This window comes from Vigna umbellata, chromosome 4 (genome assembly GCF_029865625.1).
Source record: "Vigna umbellata cultivar VRB3 chromosome 4, Vumbellata_1.0, whole genome shotgun sequence".
NCBI lineage: Eukaryota > Viridiplantae > Streptophyta > Magnoliopsida > Fabales > Fabaceae > Vigna > Vigna umbellata.
Genome location: NC_142168.1, coordinates 17,108,758 through 17,131,569, shown reverse-complemented (window position 1 = coordinate 17,131,569; position 22,812 = coordinate 17,108,758). Strand labels below are relative to the sequence as shown.

The window sequence follows — 22,812 nt, the reverse complement described above, 5'->3', positions numbered from 1 at the left end:
AGGTGCATACAAGCTCTATGATCCAGTCAAGGAGAAAGTGGTTCTAAGTAGGGATGTTATGGTGGTTGAGGAAGAGAGTTAGGACTGGAATAAAATGTAAACCAGTTTGAGGAGAAAAAAGGTGAATGCCATTGATGATAATATCACTCCTGCAGAGACTGAAGAAGCTGCAGAAATCACTTATACACCTCAACACCTTGGATTCCAGAGACAACAAAGGCAAAGGGTAATGCCTCACAGATTTTCTGATTTTGAAACATATTCTGATGCACAAATTGATGAAGGGGGAGATCTTGTGCATGTAGCCTTAATGGCTGGAGGAGAACCATTGAATGAAACTGAAGCCATGACGCAACCAATATGGAGTAATGCGATGGAGGAGGAAATTAGATCCATAGAGAAGAAGGGAACATGGAGAATGATTGATCTTCCCGTCAGAAAACAATGTATTGAGGTGAAATGAATTTTCAAGAAAAAGCTGAATTCTGATGGATCAATTTCGAAACACAAGGCGAGACTTGTTGCTAAGGGATTTCTTCAGAAACAAGGGGTGGATTTCAACGAAGTATTTGCACTAGTAGCACGATTGGAGACCATAAGATTGGTGGTAGCAGTGGCCTGTGCAAGGGAGTGGTCACTGTTTCAGCTTGATGTTAAATCTGCATTTTTAAATGGTCCCCTTAATGAAGAAGTGTACATTATGCAGCCACCTGGATTCATTAAGAAGAAGAAGGAACACCAGGTATACACACGGTAGAAGGCGCTTTATGGACTAAGACAAGCTCCCAAAGCTTGGAATAAGCAGATTGACTCATTCTTAATCAATTTGAAGTTCAACAAATGTATAGTCGAGCATGGAGTTTATCTTAAGGGAGATTCAGAGGAAGACTTGGTTATTATCTGCTTATATGTAGATGATTTACTTGTCACAGGATCAAATCCAAAAAGCATAGATGAATTCAAGAGAGTCATGGAAACTGAATTTGAGAGGACTGATTTGGGAAGATTGAGCTACTTCCTAGGGATGAAATTCTCCTATACAACCACTAGATTGGTTTTGCATCAAAGGAAATATGCAAGTGATTTACTGAAAAGATTTAACATGATGGAGTGCAATGTTGCAAGGAGTCCTATGGAAGCCAATCTGAAGTTGATGCAAGATGATTCAGAGAAGGATGCGGATGAAACAAAGTTCAAGCAGATTATTGGTTCACTTTGTTTCCTTTGTAATAGTAGACCTGATTTAGCTTTATGTGTAGGAGTGATTAACAGGTTTGTGAGCAAACCAAAGGAATCTCATATGCAGGCTGCAAAGAGAGTGCTACGGTACATCAAAGGCACATTGGACTGTGGGGTGTTATTTCCTACTAGAAGAAAGAAAACAACAGAGGAGATAACAGGTTATACAGACTCAGATTATGGAGGTGATCCGATTAAGAGAAAGAGTATATCAGGTTATATCTTCTTGTTGAATGATGCTCCCATTTCTTGGTGCTCTAAAAAGTAACCAGTGATGGCACTCTCAAGCTGTTAAGCTGAGTTTATAGTAGGGAGCTTCGCTACGTGTCAAGGTGTGTGGATTAAAGAGTTGATGGAAGAATTGAAGGTGCCCATGGAGAAGCCAATTCAGTTGAAGATTGATAATGTTTTAGCAATTGACTTGGCTAAAAATCCCATTAGCCATGGAAGGATTAAACATATAGAAATTAAATTTCATTTCCTAAGGGACATGGTGAATAAGGGTAGAGTTGCTTTAGCCTACTGCAAAACTAAAGTGCAGTTGGCTAATTTTTTTACCAAACCTTTGAAGATTGACATGTTTGATTGTTTGAAACAAAGCATAAGAGTTGTGTCAATAAATAATCTGACTTAAGGGGGTGTATTAGGAGTATATGTCAGTGTTATTCTTTTGTTGTACAATTCTATATACTACAACATAACATATGCCCCTATAATCTGTATATAATAGACACACGAGTTCTCACATTTCAATAATACAATATCATCATTCAGTACCTGACTTTATTTGTTCTCTCTCTCTATTCTTTCTCTGCCACTCGGTGCATATTTTCTTTTGCTGGTCCAACAAAAACTACGGAAAAACCATAAAATAAGGCATGGTCTACGAAATCAGATATTTGAGTTCGGTAGTCGGTTACACGTAGGGAAGGTATTAGTACCCTACACCGTCTGCTGGAACCTTTAATCAAATGTGCAAAGTTGATGTGGTTTTCAAAATGGTTATTTCCCCCGAAAATAACAGGACAAGACAATACAAATGAAAGAAAAATATTTTTTTATTTTGAGAATCTGTTATTTGATTAGGAAATGATTTAAAAATTGTTTGAGAATGATTATGGAAAATTTTGGATATTTGGGAGATGAACCTGACAAGGATTAACCTTACTCCTACGTATCTCCACTCTTGATGGAGAATCGAGGTTCACGTAGTTTTGGCAAAGATTGCATGTAAGAGAGTTTGATATTTTTTTAATTTTTTTTTTATGTTTTGTATTTTTTTGGTATTTTGATATAATATTTAGATTTTGCGTAATGAGCACTAGTTTGATGCGTACGATAACACAAGTACTCATGGCTTTTTGTTTGTTTTTATTGTTTTGCGTAATGAGCACTAGGCTGATGCGTACGATCGCACGAGTACTCATATGACTTTTTTTTGTTTATTTTATTGTTTTGCGTAATGAGCAATAGGCTGATGCGTACAATCACACGAGTACCCATACGACTTTTTTTTGTTTATTTTTATAGTTTTGGTAACGAGTACTAGGTTGATGCATACGATCGCACGAGTACTTATACACTATTTATATTATTATATATATATTTTTAAAGTTTTATATAATTTTGTCATTTTTTTTATTTGTTTTTATTTTAAGAAAGAGAGATGAATTGAAAGATCTATGACACATAAATGTTAAAAAAACATAAAATGAAATAAATGGGGTGGAAAACAAAATAAATTTATAAACTAAAAAAAATCAAAACATATATATAAATGGAATAAGAAGAATATATATGTGTATCTTGTTGAAGATTTGAATGATGGAGGAAAACCTTACTTGCAATAATAAGTTGTGAGAAGAGGTGGATGGAAGGTGAAGAAAATGACCTTGGAGTAGAAATGTGGTATAAGATTTAATGTGTATAAAGGTAGAGTAGGAAATGGTAAAATGTGAGAGAAGAATGAAGTAGAGTTTTCGGATGGAATGAAGAAGTTTGGTGTGAGAGAAAAGAGATGGATATTGTAATTATGTGTAAAATCGAAGTGAAGAGAATGTATGCATTTATAGAGTTAAGGATGAAGAAAGTTGATGAATAAAAATAATATAATAAGTTGGTGGAAAGTGTAGATGAAATAAAATATAATAAAAAAGTAAATAGTAAAAGTTAATGTGGAAAATAAGTGAAAAAAATAATATAAAAAAGTTGGTAGAGAAATTAAGTGAAATAAAATATAGTAAATAGTAAAAGTTAATATGAAAAATAAGTGAAAGAAACAATATAAAAAGTGGGTGGAAAAATTATGTGAAATAAAATATAATAAAAAAAATGAATAGAAAAAGTTAATGTGGAAAATAAGTGAAAGAAATAATATAAAAAGTTGGTGGAGAAAGTAGGTGAAATAAAATATAGTAAATAGTAAAAGTTAATGTGGAAAATAAGTAAAAGAAATAGGATAATGATACTTTGACAATATTTTTTTGACAACATTTTAACACCATCTATGTGGCATTCTGTGATTGATCCATGTTAGTGTTTATGATTAGATTGTGGAGTAATTTTGGACCAATCACAGAATGACACGTAGATGATGTTAAAATGTTGTCAAATTATCATTATCCAAAGAAATAATATAAAAAGTGAGTGGAGAAATTAGGTGAAATAAAATATAATAAAAGAGTAAGTGGAAAAACTAGAAAAGTTAGGAAAAAAAAGTAAATAAAAAATAAATATATAAAAAAAACATAATAGTAAATAAAAAATGTAGGTGATGTGGAGGATGATGTGGAAGGTGATGTGGAGAGTGAGATGTGGTAAGAAAAATAGGTGGTGAAGAAGTAAAAAAGTGTTAAATTATTTTGGGCCATTGGGTTAAGGGTTAAAAATTTAATTTGCGGGTGTCAACAGTAAAATAAATAGTATTATTTATTTATTTATTTATTTATTGTAATGAAATTTATCAGACAAAATTGGGTGTTGACAACATGATGTGTGGTAGGTGGTCGAGAAGTGTCACGTCGAGCTAGAGAATGTAGACCGTTTTTATCAAGCTCAAAAGGAGAGTTTGAGGAACTCAAGGAAGTGATACAAGAAAGCTCTCTAACTAATCTATCAAGAATTAGACGAAAATACTTTTTGAGAATTTGAGTAATCGAGTTACTTGTGTTATTTATTTTCTTTTTCTTGACTTCTTTTAGTTTGACATGTTTCGAACAAAGTATAAAAAACATCTTATTATACATGTTTTAGAATTATCTTTTTTTTACACAATTTAACCTTTTTAAGCATAATTTTTAATACAAAAATGTTCTTTCTTGAAAAAAAAAGAAGGAAAACAAATAAAGTAACATTATCCATTCTTCATGCTTTGGTAATTTTCTTTAAAATGTGCATAAAAATTTGAAAAATTCTCAAAATACATACTTTCACTCCCTTCTTATTTTCACTCTCTCTCAACATCACATATTATACTTATATTTTTATTCTCTTTTTCATTTCTCTTTTGTTTTCATTATACACCAAGAGAAAATTGGTGTTTATTATTTCTCTAAAAGGATTGTGAACTGTGTGTGGATGAAGATAAAGATAGAATGTCGTATGATGTTTGCTTCAAATAACTGAGGTAATCAAATAATTGATGTAAGTTTGCAAACAATGGGAGAAGAAAACACAGAACAAAAGTAACGTAAGTAACCCACATGTCGTATTGCTGTAAGGACACACTTAGAGTGTCAAACCTTTGCACAACATTTTCAGCAACCTTAGAATGATTACATGAGAAGATCACACGTGGAGGAGATCGCATGATAAGTTATCGAACTTGTAATAGCTAGATGGTGAGACTCAGTAGAAAGAACTTCGGAGTGCCTTTTCATGAAACGAGAAAGGTTGGGATTTGATACGTTGAGGACTTTGGTAGGACTCCTCAATGAACACCTCACAAGGACCATACTGTTAAAAAAGAAACTGGATGAGAAGGGTCTTAGAATTAATTCATGAATTAATTTTATCAAATGTGATTTATTTGAAATATTATATTGATTTCAAAAATATAATTTAATAAAATATAACAATCTTGATTATTATAAGAAATTAGAATAAAAATGAAATAAAAACTAATTTGATGAATATAGTTAAAAAGTTGTTATTTAGTGGAAATTTATTTTCTATTTTATAAAGATATTTATATAAATTAATTTTTGAAGTATTTTCAAACTTTTATAGTTAGAGTCGTGATTATTAACTTATTGAAATTTTTAATGATTATTTATATTTGATTCTTCCCATCAAATTTATATTGTGAAGGGTTTTCATCTTTTTTATTAGTGATATTTTATTTTGTTGAAATCTCTTTTATTTATAATTATCCACTTAGATTTATAATTTTTTAATTTAATGAAATCTGTTTTTATAATAAAAAATAAATAAATATAAAAAATTATAAAATACACAAAAATGATTCAAAATTAAATTTATTGATGATTTAAAATAACATATGTTCATTGATAATTACAATTTAAATATAAAAAATACATAATGTTTAAATAACACTCCAAGATTGAAAACAAAAATATGAAAGTAATCATGAATATTTTATAAATATGAAAAATACTTGTTTTCATACTTATTAATTAGCTCAAAGTTGTACTTATTCATTAAACAATATGTTTTTCTCAGAAAAATTGTAATAGTGAGTAAGAAAGTTGTGTAGTCCTTTGTACATGAATTTTGTACATCATTGGAGTGATGTCCGCACTTTAAATCTGCTTTGTCGATAGCACACAAGGATCACAATATCTTTACTTTGAGAATTAGAAAAGTAGATGTTTGGCTCGAACTCGAAAAGTGCACTTCTTTTTCCATATGCAACACCGATATAATTGAGGGGCTTCCTCAAGTCATAAATTGTCCTATACTTAAATTTTTTGAAATAGACAATAATGATGCTTCTTTGGAAATACCCGAGACTTTTTTTGGAAGAATGGAAAATTTGAGAGTTTTAATATTGACTGGTTTTCATCTATCAAGCTTGCCATATTCAATTAAGTGTCTATTAAACCTCAGAATGCTTTGCTTAGAGCGATGCACTTTAGATTGCAACTTATCTATACTTGGAAACTTGAAAAAATTAAGAATTCTCAGGTTTTCAAGATCTCAACTTAAAATGTTGCAAGCTGAGTTAAGGTGCTTGGATATGCTACGAATGGTAGACATTAGTGATTATTCTATAATAGAGATAGATATTTCACATGATCTGATATCAAGTTTGACATATTTAGAAGAGTTGTATATAAGAAAGAGTTTAGTAAAAATGTTGGCAGAAGGAGAGGCAAACCGAGGTCAAAACTCATTTCTTTTTGAGCTAAAGAATTTGCATAAATTGAAAGTGGTGGACTTACACATCCCATGTGTTTCAGTTTTTCTCAATCACTTGTTTTTTGACAAAATAAAAGATTACAAGATTGTGGTTGGAGACTTGGAAATTTTTTCTGATGGAGACTTTAGGATGCCCCATAAGTATGAAATAGTCAGAGTTTTGGCATTGCAACTGAATAATGACAATGACATTCACTCCTATGAAGACATAAAATTGTTGTTTAAAACAGTACAAAGTCTCTTGTTGGGAAAGGTAAATGGTGTTCAAAATGTTAATGAGTTTAATAGAAATGGATTTTCGGATCCGAAGCATTTGTCCATCATAAATAACAATGATGTCAAATATGTCAATTCAACAAAGTTATCGAATTGTGTGGATGTTTTTTCCCAACTTGGAATCTCTATGCCTTTACAACTTAGGGAATTTAGAGATCATATGTTACTGTCCTCTTACAGTTGCATCATTTGCCAAATTAAAAGCAATCAAGATTAGGATGTGTAATCAATTGAGGAATCTCTACTCCTTTTGCACGTTTACATTTTCTACAAGTGCATAAACATGTGAAATTTCTGAATCTAATGTTTACATGGACAAATTTTGTACTACTATAGAAACAATTGAAGTTTCTAAATGTGAACTTTTAAAAGAAGTGCTTCAAATACCAATGGATTATGGTAAGGTTGAGTTTATTAAGTTGCACACTTTAACACTCCAATTTTTACCATCATTTACAAGTTTTTATACCAAAGTGGATTCTGGTTGAACACATTTGAAAAATACTCAAACTACAAATAGGCGGCGCATCAACAAAGCTACTAGCACACAAGATGATGAGCAAAATGATACGGCCTCTCCTCTTTTTGGTGAACTTGTATGATATTAGATATTTTCCCTATAAATTTAAATAACTTGTTCAATTGTTGTAAATATATTAACATTTAATGTGTTTACATGTTGAAATTCCAAACTTAGAGAGTTTAAACTTATCCTCACTCAACATCCATAAGATATGGAGCGACCAACACTTGACAAGCTTTTGCTTTCAAAATTTGATAAAATTGGTTGTGAAAGATTGCAACAAATTGACACATATATGTTCATTATCTATGGCTCGTAGTTTGAAGAAGTTGAAAAGTCTTTCCATAAGTGAATGTCGGCTCATGAAGAAGATTTTTGAGACTGAAGGAATTAGTGCAAAGGAGGTATGCATTAGTATAAATAAGTAAATGTTTGTCGTTGACTTGATATTATGTTTATGGTTCTTTATCATTTTGTATATTTTCATTTCCATAGGTAATAATTTTTTGTTTTCATTAAAAAAATGCAGGTTTGCATTTTTCCTAAGATAGAGGAAATCTACCTTAGCAAAATGAATAGCTTAACAAATGTCTGGCAAACTGAAGTTAGTGCGGATTCCTTTGCTAGTCTTATTTCTTTGAACATTGAAGAATGTAATCAATTAGACAAGATTTTTCCGAGTCACATGGATGGAAGACAACTTGAAAGTTTTTAGATGTAAGTCCGTGGAAGTGATTTTTGAAATCAAAGATTCACAAGAAATAGATGCATATGGTGGGATAGAAACAAATTTGCAAGTAATTCTTATTGACAATTGAAGTGATTGTGGAGCACAAATCCGGATGGAATTCTAAACTTTAAAAAACTGAGGAGTATAGACATAAAGAATTGTGACGAACTGGAGCATTTGCTTCCAGTTTCTGTGGCCAAAGATGTTCCAAAGCTTGAGTACATGTCTGCAATGTATTGTAAGAAAATGACAGAAATTGTTTCCAGTCATGATGCGTTAGAAGCTAATATAGATCCATTAGTATTTCCTAAACTAACCCGTGTGAGATTCCATTGGCTACCAAACATCATGCATTTCTATAAAGGGAAACATCCTATAAAGTGTCCAAAGTTGAAGGAGTTGATGGGTGATGGTGTGAAGCTGAAAACATACTCCAAAGAAACCAGTCAAACAACATATAAAGAAAAAAAATGTGTTTTCTCAGTTGAAGAGGTAAGTAAAATTCCATTTTCATTAGAGTTCACGAAAGTAAGTTTTTAGTCAAATTTCAATGATAAATTTGGTAAAGAATAAATTGGAAACTAAATTTATTTGCTAGAGGACAAATAAAAAATAAACTAATTAAAAATTAAAATTTTAATATTATTTAATTTTTAAAGAAAATAAAGGAGTGTTATTTTATTTTTCTCCATAAGATTCCTGTATTTTGCTATGCTGATTGTGTGAAAGAGAATTGTTGTTCAGTCATTTGCAGTATTGCATCTATGTCATTCTTTGTCATTTTCTTCTTTATATATATATATATATATATATATATATATATATATATATATATATATATATATATATATATATATATACACACGTCAATACCCAATTTCGTCGGGTAAATAAGATTTCACTAAAATAAATAAAAAAAGAATAAAAAAAATATTATTTGTTTTACTATTTGCACTCCCAAATTAAATTTTTATTCCTCAATTCAATGGCCCAAAATAATCTCACTTTTTTTACTTCCTCATCACCCTTTTTCTCTTATCACACTCCACTCTCCACATCACCGTCCACCTCACCCTCCATATCGCATTCTACATCATCTACCTTTTTCATTTACTTTTTCCACCTCATTTCCTTATTAATCTTTATATACCAACTTTTCTAATTATTCCACTTACATTTTTTAATCATATCTTCTTCATCAACATTATTTCACCTACTTTCTCCACCCACTTTTTATATTATTTCTTTCACTTATTTTCCACATTAACTTTCACCATTTCCTATATTTTATTTCACCTACTTTCTCCACCCACTTTTTATATTATTTCTTTCACTTATTTTTCACATTAACTTTTACTATTTACTATATTTTATTTCACCTACTTTCTCCACCCACTTTTTATATTATTTCTTTAACTTAATTTTATTTCACCTAATCTCTCCACCAACTTTTTATATTATTTCTTTTACTTATTTTTCACTTTAACTTTTTCTATTTTCCACTCATTTTTAAAAAAAATTATATTTTATTTAATACTCTCTCCTTCCTTAACTCTATAAATACCCACATTCTCTTCACTCCTTACACACACACACAATTACACAATATCCATCTTTTCTCTCTCACACCAAATCTCTTCATTTCCATCCCAAAACTCTACTTCATTCTTCTCTCCCACACTACATATCTTTCCACACATTTCTTATCTCCCTTATTATCATGAAACATTTCAACACACCTCTTCTCCTCCATATCAACATCTCCATCTCTTGAATCCTCTATTTTTCACTTGTATCTTGATCGGACTTCTCATCCAGGTTCTTATCCCTTCACCTCTTCTTTTTGTTTTGAACTATCTTATTAAATTTGGTTTTATTGTTCCATAATTGTTTTTACTGTTTTTTATAAACAATTTTTTTTATCTCTAAAAAATCATCAAAAAAATATTTTAAAGGTTTAGGCAAATGTGTGATCACACGCATCGTCCTTGTGTTATAACCTTTTCTTCTTCTCTTCTAAAATTTAATAAAAATGTTTTAAAGGTTTAGGCACATGTGTGATCGCACACATCGTCCTTGTGTTAGAACCTTTTCTTCTTCTCTCCTAAAAAAATAATAAAAATGTTTTAAAGGTTTAGGCACATGTGTGATCGTACGCATCCTCCTTGTGTTAGAACCTTTTCTTCTTCTCTTCTAAAAAATAATAAAAATGTTTTAAAGGTTTAGGCACATGTGTGATCGCACGCATCGTTCTTGTGTTAGAACCTTTTCTTCTTCTCTCCTAAAAAAATAAAAAAAATATCTTAAAGGGTTAAGCACATGTGTGATCGCTCGCATCGTCCTTGTGCTAAAAAACCTTTTCACCTTCTTTTTCTCAAAAAATACCAAAAAAATATAAAATCTTCAAAAACCTAAGAACATCTACACTTTCAAGCAAACGAACAATTTCTGAGCAAGAACTACGTGATCCTTGATTCTCCATCAAAAATGGAGATACGTAGGAGCAAGGAAATGCCTTGTCAAGTTCATCTTCCTAAAAATCCAAATTTATCCCTAATCATTTCCTAAACAATTTTCCAAACAATTTCTCAATGTTCCAAAAAACATTTTTCTTTCATTTGAATTATCTTGCATTGTTATTTTCGGTGAAAAATGACATTTTAAAAGCCACATCATCTTTGCACATTTAATTAAAGGTACTGCTTTTGGGCAGGCGTTGTAGGGTGCTAATACCTTCCCTACGTGTAACCGACTCCCGAATCCATAAGCTCTTGTTTCGTAGACCATGTCTTTAATTTATGGTTTTTTCGTAGTTTTCCAGAATAAACTATGGTGGTGACTCCCAATCTCTTTTTCTAAACCCGTTTCTTTTTTTGGATCGTCGTCCCGTCGCGATTCCGGTTGCGACAGATGGCGACTCCACTAGGGAGTCTAGAAAGTCAGGCCATTTAATTAGATGCGCGAATTCGATGTGGTTTTTCTTTGTGTTTTTCTTCCCTTTTTCTTTATCTATGTTTGATATTTGGAATAATTGCATGTGAGTTCTTTTACTTGTTCTTTATACTTGAAATAATTGTTGGATATTGAATTCTAGAATAGATGACATGCTTATATCTTCTTGGGAGAATTTTCTGGTTTTTTTACAAGTGAGGGTTTGGGTATGTATTGCGTTCTCCCTTCACACACACTTTATGCATATCATGAGTGGGACCCTATACCCAGGTCTGAGTGTAACTTAGAAATAGAGGGGTTGTGTAGCGATGCCATTTGGGACATACTTCCTGTTTGGCTATCGTGAGAACCCTAGCTGGAGTTGTTATCTTCACTTGTGTCTCCGCATCTAGTTGATTACTCTGACTGTTGTGGAGATGCAGTGAAAAGAGCCATAGCTATAGTGGCCTTGATTTAAGCATTAGGGAATTATCCTTGTGAGTGCATATATTTGGCCTTAGAACTTTAGTCACTTAACCTTTGATAAGGCACAAAAGGGAGATTATTTGTTTAAGTTTGTCTTTCATTCTTTTTCTATTTTACAATAAATGTGCCATGTTTCTTTTGATAAAAAAAATAAAAAAAGGAGAGAAAATAGGGAAATAAAAAAATAAATTAATTTTGTTTACTATTAAATTCTGGGAGTCATTCTAAAAAACGAAAAAAAATTAGATTTTCTTAAAAATAATTTTTGGGGAATAAAAAATCTTTGAAAGAAAAGAAGAAAAAATGAATAAATGAAATTGTACATATTTTGGGGCAATATAAATCATTGTTTCGAATGTCTATGACATCATTTTTAAATTCATACAAATAAAATGTGAATTGTTGTTATCTTTCAAAAAAAATTGATAAAACACTTTTGTTTTGAACGTGCAATATTTTCCTTGAGAATAGCTCTTGGGTTCGTTAGACCCAATTGACGTGCATGCTTTTGCCTGAGTCCAATTTCACTAAAAAACATAGAACCAAATGAAAATCATAATAAATAAAAGGAAGATTTTCAAAAAAGAAAAAAAGAAAAAAAAGGGTCATCGAAAATTCGAATTCATATTGTTCAATATTGTTTTTCGTAGTTCATGAGTTCGTTGGTCCTCATTTCCATCAAAGGCTTACCTTGAGCCCATATTTTGTTTTTTCATACAAATAATTGATTGAAAATTTTGTTTATCATGTTTATGATTTTCACTTCAGATCTCATTATTTTATTTGAAGTCAATTTTCCTTATTTTCCTTCATTGTAAATGAATATAAATTTTTTTAGCCCATTTCTTCATTGTTTCATACAAATAATTGATTGGAAATTTTGTTTATCATGTTTAGACTGAATGAATCAAGGAAAGACATAATATTTAATTAATTTCATCATCAAAGTAAAAATTTACAATAATAGATTTCCATCCTAAGCCTATGAGAATTTCACTTTTGGCTTGAGTCTTGTAAATACCCAAAAATTAGTACAACTCTTCGAGTGTCCAATTTTACCTTAGTATAGACCGAGGAAAGAAGATTGAACATCTATAGAATTATTGAGAAAGAAATACCAAATTGAGTACAGTTATTGAAAAACCAAATACACCGAAGATGGTCTTATCCTTGTGATAAATAAAATCTATCTTACACTACTTAAATAAAATAAATAAACAAATTAATGCTCCTAGATAAAAACGAACTGACAGATCTGACAGTAAGGACGCAAACTTACCTTACCGTGAATCAAGGAATCAACTTTAAACCAAAAAAAATATAATAATAATAATAATAATAATAATAATAATAATAATAATAATAATAATAATAAAGATGTTCAAGAGTTGATCACTAGTGATCGTTAAAGGTTACAGTCCAAAAAACAAAAAATTTACATAAAGACAATTATAGTCTCCTCGAGAAGACTATTCATCGGCGGAAGGCAATCGTAAGGAAAGTTCAACAGAAGGAGCCTTCACCTGGAACTGTAGGGAAGGAGAAATCTCTTTTTTTTCAGGAACGGGAGGGATTGGAAAAAGATCTAACGTCACCCGATCAGGAACCGACGGCGCTATCCATGGAAGATCTCCAAAAAAAAAAATTAGAAATGTTAAAAAAAAATAAGATAAAAATATATACAACATATCTTACCATTCATAAAAGGCGGCAAGAGGGCCAGTGGAGAGTAAGATGTGGTGGCGGTGTTTTGCTTCAAGCATCATTGCTTTTCACGATACCCATAATTTTGAAACCAACAATAAACGCTATACTCTCCAATTTCCCCATAAACTTTAAGTCTCGTTGCAATCTCGTGCACTTGCTCTCTATTTGGATTTCGTATCCCAAATGCAAAAAGGGTCTCTTGTAGAGCAACTTATTCTCTAGTAGGACTCCATCGTTTATATCCCAGCTTGTCTTGAACTTCCAAATTTCTTAAATTTTGGTTCATTTTTCTAAGAGGCAAAAGTGAAGGAATATTATGTTTGTGTCAAAGAGAGCTGATACAATTAGTTTTCTTTTAACTCAAATTTGTCCATAGTCTAGTTTGAAGTCCAATTTAGATGTATCATCCGGTCCTCGCAAAGGATCTTACTAGATCTAAGTCCAACAAGTTCATATCCATAATTTGTTTAAGTTAAAATAATATTTAGGTTACCCATTATACGAAGGGAGGTTAACAACGGTTTTCCAGCTTATATAACCCATTATTAGTTTATTAGTATAAAAAAAGGTGAAGAGTGGTGAAATAACAAAACAAATAAACAAGTATAACAAGAACAAGGAACAAACGTAAAGCAAAAAAAAAAAGACATGAAAGCTTAAAGGAAAGAAGGAACAAAACGAAAGATTGAAAGGATGAAACACTTACACGGATGCGAAAAACAAAAGGCACACAGAGAGAGAGGCTCCTAACAGAATTAGGACATCCTCGAAGGACACTCAAGGAGAGTAAACTCGCGCTTCACTATGAGACTCAAGTGTCGCTCAACGTAGAGGAATACTCTATTTATAGCCAAACATTTTCACTGTAGCAACAGTTTCGGTTGTTGCTACCGGTTGTGTCACAATGTCGGTCATTTTAAAAAATTAAAAACAATTAAAAAAAAATAATAATAATATTGGTATACGTGAGGAGTATGGGAAATTATTGGATAAATTTCTTGTGTATGGTATTTTGATTTGTGAAAGTGTTAGATGCTTGTTATATAAAAAAAAATTAAATTTTTTTTTAGTGGAATAAGCACTCAGATTTTTAGACATTATTGAGGAATCCATTATGTAAGTGGTGATAAATCGAGTTCATCTAACATTCAAGCCCAAATTTATTCCAACCTATTTAATTCCCTTCAAATTTGATTCAATCTAGTTTTTGCAGTCTTTAAAGGAATAAAAATCAATCCAAATGTAAAAAAATAAAATCAAAACTTCAAAATATAAAAAAAGATAAAAAAATGTTCGAACAATTTTCGAGCTCATTTTGGCCCAATTACATACATGATTTTCAATGAAAACACAAAAAGTTTTTCTTCTAATATGTTTAATATTTTTCACATTTTACTGTAAATAAATAAATTATAAAAAAAATAAAATAAAAAAAATATTTTGTTTTTTCAAACGTCAAGCTTTCTCATATCAGTTTTTGCATTGTTTGCAAAGCCCAGTTTCCACACTGGCCCCCAAGCCTATTTTCCACACTGGCCCACCAAGCCCAGTTTCCATACTGGCCCCCAAAGCCCAGTTTTTACACTGGCGCCCCAAGCCCAGCTTGCCTGGCCCACAAAGCCCAGTTTGCCTGGCCCCCAAAGCCCAGCTTGCCTGGCCTCAAAGCCCAGTTTCCACACTGGCCCCAAAGCCCAGTTTCCACATTGGCCCCCAAAGCCCAGTTTCCACACAGGCCCCCAAAGCCCAGTTTCCACACTGGCCCCAAAGCCCAGTTTCCATACTGGCCCCCAAGCCTAGTTTTCACACTGGCCCACAAAGCCAAGCTTGCTTGGTGATAACAATTGAAAAACTATTATTTTCATGATTAAAATTGATACTAAAAGCAACCTTTAACACTTAGAAACTAGCTTGAAATCATGCTTTTGGTTATATTTTCAGAAATAAGAGAGCTGGACAGGTTTATGCTTGATTTCAGTGTTTTGTGCAGGTTTTAAGGTGAATTTAGTGAAAGAAGTGAAGAAGGATAGAAATGGAATCAGAAAAGACATCAAAAAGTGCAAAAGGAGAAGTCGAAGTTACCGCTCAGCGGCAGTTTACCGCTGAGCGGCACTCAGGAACCCACGTTGGCTCCGCTGAGGGGTGAAAAGGCCGCTGAGGGGAGTAAAACAATTCACGCACTTATCACTGAGTGGTAGTTTATCGCTGAGCGACACTATTTTGGGCTTGGGCCTAATTTTCTGTATTTTTAGAATAATATATAAGCTTTAGGACGTCCTAGGGTTTGTATCTTTGGCAGAGACGAAGCAAACACTCTCTTTTCCACCCCTTGAAGGAAGATCTTGGATGCTCAGGCTACCTCCTCCTCTTTCTAGGGTTCTATCTTTCATTCTTTCATTATTGTTCATCTAGTTTCACCATGAATATGGTGAACTAAACCTTGTATTGTTGTTGGGGAATCAATGTAGTCTTGTGAAACTCTCATATATGGAATTTGTTTTAACGTCTTATATTAAGATATATGCTATCTTTCATCTTTAGCTAGGGTTTCTCCTCTTTGCTTATTGCTTGCTTTGTTTAACTCATTCATTGCCATGATTATTGATTTTGTCGATACGGGAACGTACGGGGAAGTCTAGATCCGGGGAATTTCTCCCAATAGCATATTGGTTGCCTTTAAGCTCCTGCACTTTAAGAACTAATTACTAGGAATGCTAGGAATTGTATGAACTCGTTATTAAGGATAGGCCTTCTTGCAAGGTGATTTAGAGAGTGACATTAGCATTGATGATAAGAATGATGAATTCCTAAAAGTATATGAGAGTGGATAAGATGAAATTGATAACCCCAACAACATACTCATCCATCTAATTCATTGAAGTGTTTGTATTCTATTTTTCTCCATTGATCAAATTCATGCATACATATTTAATTACTGTCTTTTGCATTTAAACCTACAATCAATTTGTTCTTAAGTGTTAAATAATCAACAAATCATATAGCTAACTAGGCCGTGAGTCCTTTGGGAAAACGATACTTGGTCTTACCTTGTTTTATTACTTGATACGATTCTGTCACACTAGCCGATTGTTAGACAAGTTTGTGGCGCCGTTTTTCGGTGTTCATAAATTTGTCATCACTTGGCCCCAAGCCCAGTTTTCACACTGGTCCACAAAGCCCAGTTTCCATATTGGCCCCAAAGCCTAGTTTTTGTCTATCCCTTAAACCCAATTTTCTCTAGTAAAAAAAAAATCTTTCTTTCCGCTAGTACCATCATTTTCACTTCATACTACATTTCGTCATTCATAAAATATAAAAAAAAATATGCATATCGTATCAAATGTTGAGTCAATTATTTTCGATGCAAATCATCCATTTTATGACATTTCATAAAAAATGTAATGGATGTCATAATCTCCTATAGTCAAATGATTAAATAACGTATTCTTAAGAAATATTTGTGTGTGCATTGCTTGAAAACATCATCCTTCAACCTTCACCAAACCAAAGATTGACCTCAATCATGTTCTTGAGTCCAAATAAACACAAAGTTTTACACTGGGACAGATTTTTCATGTTAAGATTACCTCCATTGGCCTTCATTTGGAAGATCCTTGAATCCGTTGGGACAAAAAAAATATAATAAAAAATAAAACAAAAGAAAAAGAAAAATGACTCTTGTTGAGATCATTTAGTTTTGTCTCCTAATTAATTTTGTGAAAATAAAACAATCAAAATTTGAAATGATGTGTGGCCATCTTCTTTCATCCAAAAACAAAAAAAAAAGTAAAAGATATATCCATTGATACCAAATTTGAGCCAATAAGAAATTTCTTTTCAAAGATTTACCTAAACAAGGGTTACCATCATAATAGAAGTCAACTCAAATTGCAAACAAAAAAAAAACACTTAGTGATCAAATGAAGATAATTCATAGAAAGAATCACAAAGTGATGACAAACAAAGAATGAAATTTGAGAAATAGCAAAATAGTCAAAATAGATTTGACGAATAGCTGATACAAGGTGTAGATGGTAACTCTTGTTTCAAATAATCCACAACCATTTATTTGAGCCTTTATATCTTTTCTTTCAATACCCTTCAGCCCAAGCCACATTACAAGCTCAATAAAAGTCCACACTGATTGAATAATGGTTGCTTAAATTTTCATAAAGCTTAATTTTGAGACAAGACAAAATGACTAACAATGCAGTTGTAAAAAATGATGAAAAAATAAATGTCCTTGGAAGAAGGGAACTCCCTATTGATTAAGATTATATAAAGGAAAATTAAGCCAACTGGGGCAATCCTTTTAACCCAATCATTTCCATATCCATCACAAATTTTTGAACAAATTCATATCCCATTCAAACTCTTCCCCCGATTCCAAACTAGGGGGCAACTTTGTAGGTTTTACATAACCTTTTCGCCCGTTCTCCAAAACTAGGGCAACTTTGTGAGTTTCATATGTTAGGAAACTTTGTTAATCTCCCAATTTTTTCATATGTATATTCAAAGCTCATACCAAGACTGGGGCATCCCATGTTGGGCCTCGCATGATCTTGGTTCGCCCTGAATTTCATAAATCTATTACCACTAAAATTGGGGCAATTTTCGTAAATCTCACATGATATTCTCACTCCCTGATTCATAACTTATTCCCTGACATTCCCTTTCCCAAACACCAAACTGGGGTAACCTTTGGGTATATCATATTTCACATTGACATTCACATATTACATCTTCATTGATGATTGTATGAGGAATGATGTGCCCAAAAAGCCATCTTAGTCTCCTCTAAACCCTTCGAAAAATCTTTCTTACCATTTTAACCAACCTCTGATATCAAGCATGTATACACTAGTATTTAATCAAAAAATGTCTAGCACACAAGCTTCATTTTGAACATTTGATTTTAGAACTTGACATCCATTGTAAAAAAAGAAAATGAAGGTCTAGATCTTCATAAATTTGATGATTTCAAAGAAAACAAATTGACTCAGTAAAAAATAAGTGTCATAGTTTCATAATCTTCCATTATGGACAAAAAAATCACAAGTCAACATCAGGTACATATTTTCATAAACTTTGAATTTGTTTTCATGAATTTTTATCAAATCTTCTTAAGACAAAAAAAAAAATCAACATGCATCAAAGTTTTCTCCACCAATTTCAAAATTTACATCAACCATGTTTCTCTTGCATATCGAGGCTTCAAAATCCTAATCCTTGTACAAAAATGCAACACCTTAATTATTGATTTCAACCTTATGCAAAATTTTAAAACCTTGTTTCTCATTTCAGAAAAAAATGGACACTCATTTTTATCTCAAGAAAAAAATAAAAAAAAATTCAACATCTCAAAATTTCAAAACTAAAAAAAAAGCTCATTAAAAAAATAATAAACAAATTCAAAAGTTTCCAATTCAAAACAATCAAACAATTCATTTTCTTCCATTGGTATCTTGGCCTTTTGTAAGACAATGGTCGAATTTAAGTTTTCTTCTGCAATATTGGCCCTCTACAAGGCAATGGTCAAATCCAGGTTGTTGTTCTGCGATATTGGCCCTCTGTAAGGCAATGGTCAAGTCCAGATTTTAGTTTTTCTAACGGCCCTCTGCTTGGCAATGGTCGAATTTAAGTTTTCTTTTGCGATATTGGCCCTTTGCAAGGCAATGGTCAAGTCCAGATTTTAGTTTTTCTAACGGCCCTCTGCTTGGCAATGGTCGAATTTAAGTTTTCTTCTATGATATTGGCCCTCTACAAGGCAATGGTCAAATCCAGATTGTTGTTATGCGATATTGGCCCTCTGCAAGGCAATGGTCAAGTCCAGATTTTAGTTTTTCTACCGGCCCTCTGCTTGGCAATGGTCGAATTTAAGTTTTCTTTTGCGATATTGGCCCTCTGCAAGGCAATGGTCAAATCCAGGTTGTTGTTCTGCAATATTGGCCCTCTACAAGGCAATGGTCAAGTCCAGATTTTAGTTTGTCTAACGGCCCTTTGCTTGGCAATGGTCGAATTTAAGTTTTCTTCTGCGATATTGGCCCTCTGCAAGGCAATGGTCAAGTCCAGGTTTTAGTTTTTCTAACGGCCCTCTGCTTGGAAATGGTCGAATCCAAGTTTTTATTTGGTGAATGGCCTCTCTTTGGGCATTGGCCAAGCTTTTTGCTGCGTTGTAATTTCCTTCCTGAATTCAGTCATTATATGCTTGAATTGGTTGTTATTCTCCCTCTTTCTCTTTGAAACCCAGTAGAAATTAGTATTTCTTTCTTTACTTAGCTTTTACTCCAATAATACGAAAATATCAAATTTTCATATTATTCAGTAATATCTAAGTAAAGAGGGGCAGCTGTCAATACCCAATTTCGTCCAAGTAAATAAGATTTCACAAAAATAAATAAAAAAAAACAAAAGAATAAAAAAAATATTATTTGTTTTACTATTTGCACCCCCAAATTAAATTTTTATTCCTTAATTCAATGACCCAAAATAATCTAACACTTTTTTTTACTTCCTCACCACCCATTTTCTCTTATCACACCCCACTCTCCACATCACCGTCCACCTACACCCTCCATATCACATTCCACATCATCTACCTTTTTCATTTACTTTTTCCACCTCATTTCCTTATTAATCTTTATATAACAACTTTTCTAATTATTCCACTTACATTTTTTAATTATATCTTCTTCATCAACATTATTTCACCTACTTTCTCTTCCCACTTTTTATATTATTTCTTTCACTTATTTTCCACATTAACTTTCACCATTTCCTATATTTTATTTCACCTACTTTCTCCACCCACTTTTTATATTATTTCTTTAACTTAATTTTATTTCACCTAATCTCTCCACTAACTTTTTATATTATTTCTTTTACTTATTTTTTACTTTAACTTTTTCTATTTTTCCACTCATTTTTAAAAAAATTATATTTTATTTAATACTCTCTCCATCCTTAACTCTATAAATACCCACATTCTCTTCACTCCTTACACACACACACAATTACACAATATCCATCTTTTCTCTCTCACACCAAATCTCTTCATTTCCATCCCAAAACTCTACTTCATTCTTCTCTCCCACACTACATATCTTTCCACACATTTCTTATCTCCCCTATTATCATGAAACATTTCAACACACCTCTTCTCCTCCATATCAACATCTACATCTCTTGAATCCTCTATTTTTCACTCGTATCTTGATCGGACTTCTCATCCAGCTTCTTATCCCTTCACCTCTTCTTTTTGTTTTGAATTATCTTATTAAATTTGGTTTTATTGTTCCATAATTGTTTTTACTGTTTTTTATAAACAATTTTTTTTATCTCTAAAAAATCATCAAAAAAATATTTTAAAGGTTTAGGCACATGTGTGATCGCACGCATCGTCCTTGTGTTAGAACCTTTTCTTCTTCTCTTCTAAAAAATAATAAAAATGTTTTAAAGGTTTAGGCACATGTGTGATCGCACGCATCGTCCTTGTGTTAGAACCTTTTCTTCTTCTCTCCTAAAAAAATAATAAAAATGTTTTAAAGGTTTAGGCACATGTGTGATCGTATGCATCCTCCTTGTGTTAGAACCTTTTCTTCTTCTCTTCTAAAAAGTAATAAAAATGTTTTAAAGGTTTAGGCACATGTGTGATCGCACGCATCGTCTTTGTGTTAGAACCTTTTCTTCTTCTCTCCTAAAAAATAATAAAAATATCGTAAAGGGTTAAGCACATGTGTGATCGCTCGCATCGTCCTTGTGCTAAAAAACCTTTTCACCTTCTTTTTCTCAAAAAATACCAAAAAAATATAAAATCTTCAAAAAAGTAAAAACATCAACACTTTCAAGCAAATAAACAAGTTCTCAGCCAGAACTACGTGATCCTTGATTCTCCATCAAAAATGGAGATACGTAGGAGCAAGGCGATGCCTTGTCAGGTTCATCTTCCTAAAAATCCAAATTTATCCCTAATCATTTTCTAAACAATTTTCCAAGCAATTTCTGAATGTTCCACAAAACATTTTTCTTTCATTTGAATTATCTTGCATTGTTATTTTCGGTGAAAAATGACATTTTAAAAGTCACATCATCTTTGCACATTTAATTAAAGGTACTGCTTTTGGGCAGGCGCTGTAGGGTGCTAATACCTTCCCTACGTATAACCGACTCCCGAATCCATAATCTCTTGTTTCGTAGACCATGTCTTTAATTTATGGTTTTTTCGTAGTTTTCTAGAATAAACTATGGTGGCGACTCCCAATCTCTTTTTCTAAACCCGTTTCTTTTTATGGATCGTCGTCCCGTCGCGATTCCGGTTGCGACAATATATATACCAGTTTATAATATAATCCTAGTCAAACATTAAGGTTCAAGAACAAATAACAAAAAGAAAAACAAAATACATGCAATACTGATCGTAAATTGTTACAATACAATACAAACTACAAAAATGGAACAAAAATATATGCCTCAAATAAAAAAAATTAAAGAGTTTCATTCTTCATAGTATTCACATTTGTTTGTTTTATTGGTTAGGTATTTCCCAACTTGGAGTATTTGCATATGGACTTCAACCAAGCATAAGAATTGTTACCCAACTACCAAATGCATCGTCTAGAAAAGCTTAGTTTGATGTCAGTCCAGAGTGTGGATCTTCTCTACCAATTTTCGTACATGATGCCAAATCTACGAAAGTTAAAATTGACTACCTCTTACTATAGACGACCAAAATCAAGAGTAAACTTTTCCCAACAACAAAGATTGGGAGCCCTATTAGAGCTCTAGGCATTAGTTTTGTTGAATTTAAAGATGAAGGATCTAGCAGGAGTTCCAGTTCTGCGAAAACTGGAGGTTTTAATATTAGAAGAATGCAGTGAATTGAACAATTTAGGTCCTCCCTCTGTATCATTCCCTCACTTGACATATTTGGAACTAAATTCTTGTTTGAGATTAAGAAACTTAATGGCATCCTCCACAGCCAAAAGCATGGTTCAACTCAAGACCATGAAGGTGATCAATTGTCGTGAAGTAAAGGAAATAGTAAGCAATGAGAATGAAGAAGGCAAAGTGATGAAAATTGTATTCAACAAATTGATTTCTATGGAACTTGTGCGACTAAACAACCTCACAAGTTTTTGCAGTCACGAAGAGTGTGAATTTGTATTCCCATCACTAAAAATATTGATCGTTAGAGAATGCTTCAACATGGGGAAATTCAGTGAAAAAGGATCAATAACACCAAAGTTAAAGAACATGTTTGGTGTGGAAGGAGATGAAAAGGCTAAATGGCAATGGAAAGGTGACTTGAATGCCACCATACAAAAAATTTTCAATGTTAAGGTACTTACTTTTCATTTATTAACAGTCATGATTTGTAATTTCATATAAGGTTTATTTTTTAGTGTCGGATTGGTTGTATTGTATTGCATATAATTGTTATTTTCTGTTTCGGTTTATATTTTCTTTATTGTAGCAGCCCGACCAATTAATGACTATTGTTATTCTTGTTCTTGTTTTTATTCGGTCAAGTTCATGGGCTATTTAA

The 22,812-nt window shown here is 32.3% G+C and overlaps 2 pseudogenes; both read left to right on the top strand.

The window, feature by feature from the left end:
• The first annotated feature begins 6,001 nt into the window (after positions 1–6,001).
• On the top strand, positions 6,002–7,382 carry LOC148199369 (uncharacterized; annotated as a pseudogene).
• Positions 7,383–7,560: 178 nt separating this feature from the next.
• Positions 7,561–22,812, top strand: LOC124822150 (uncharacterized; annotated as a pseudogene).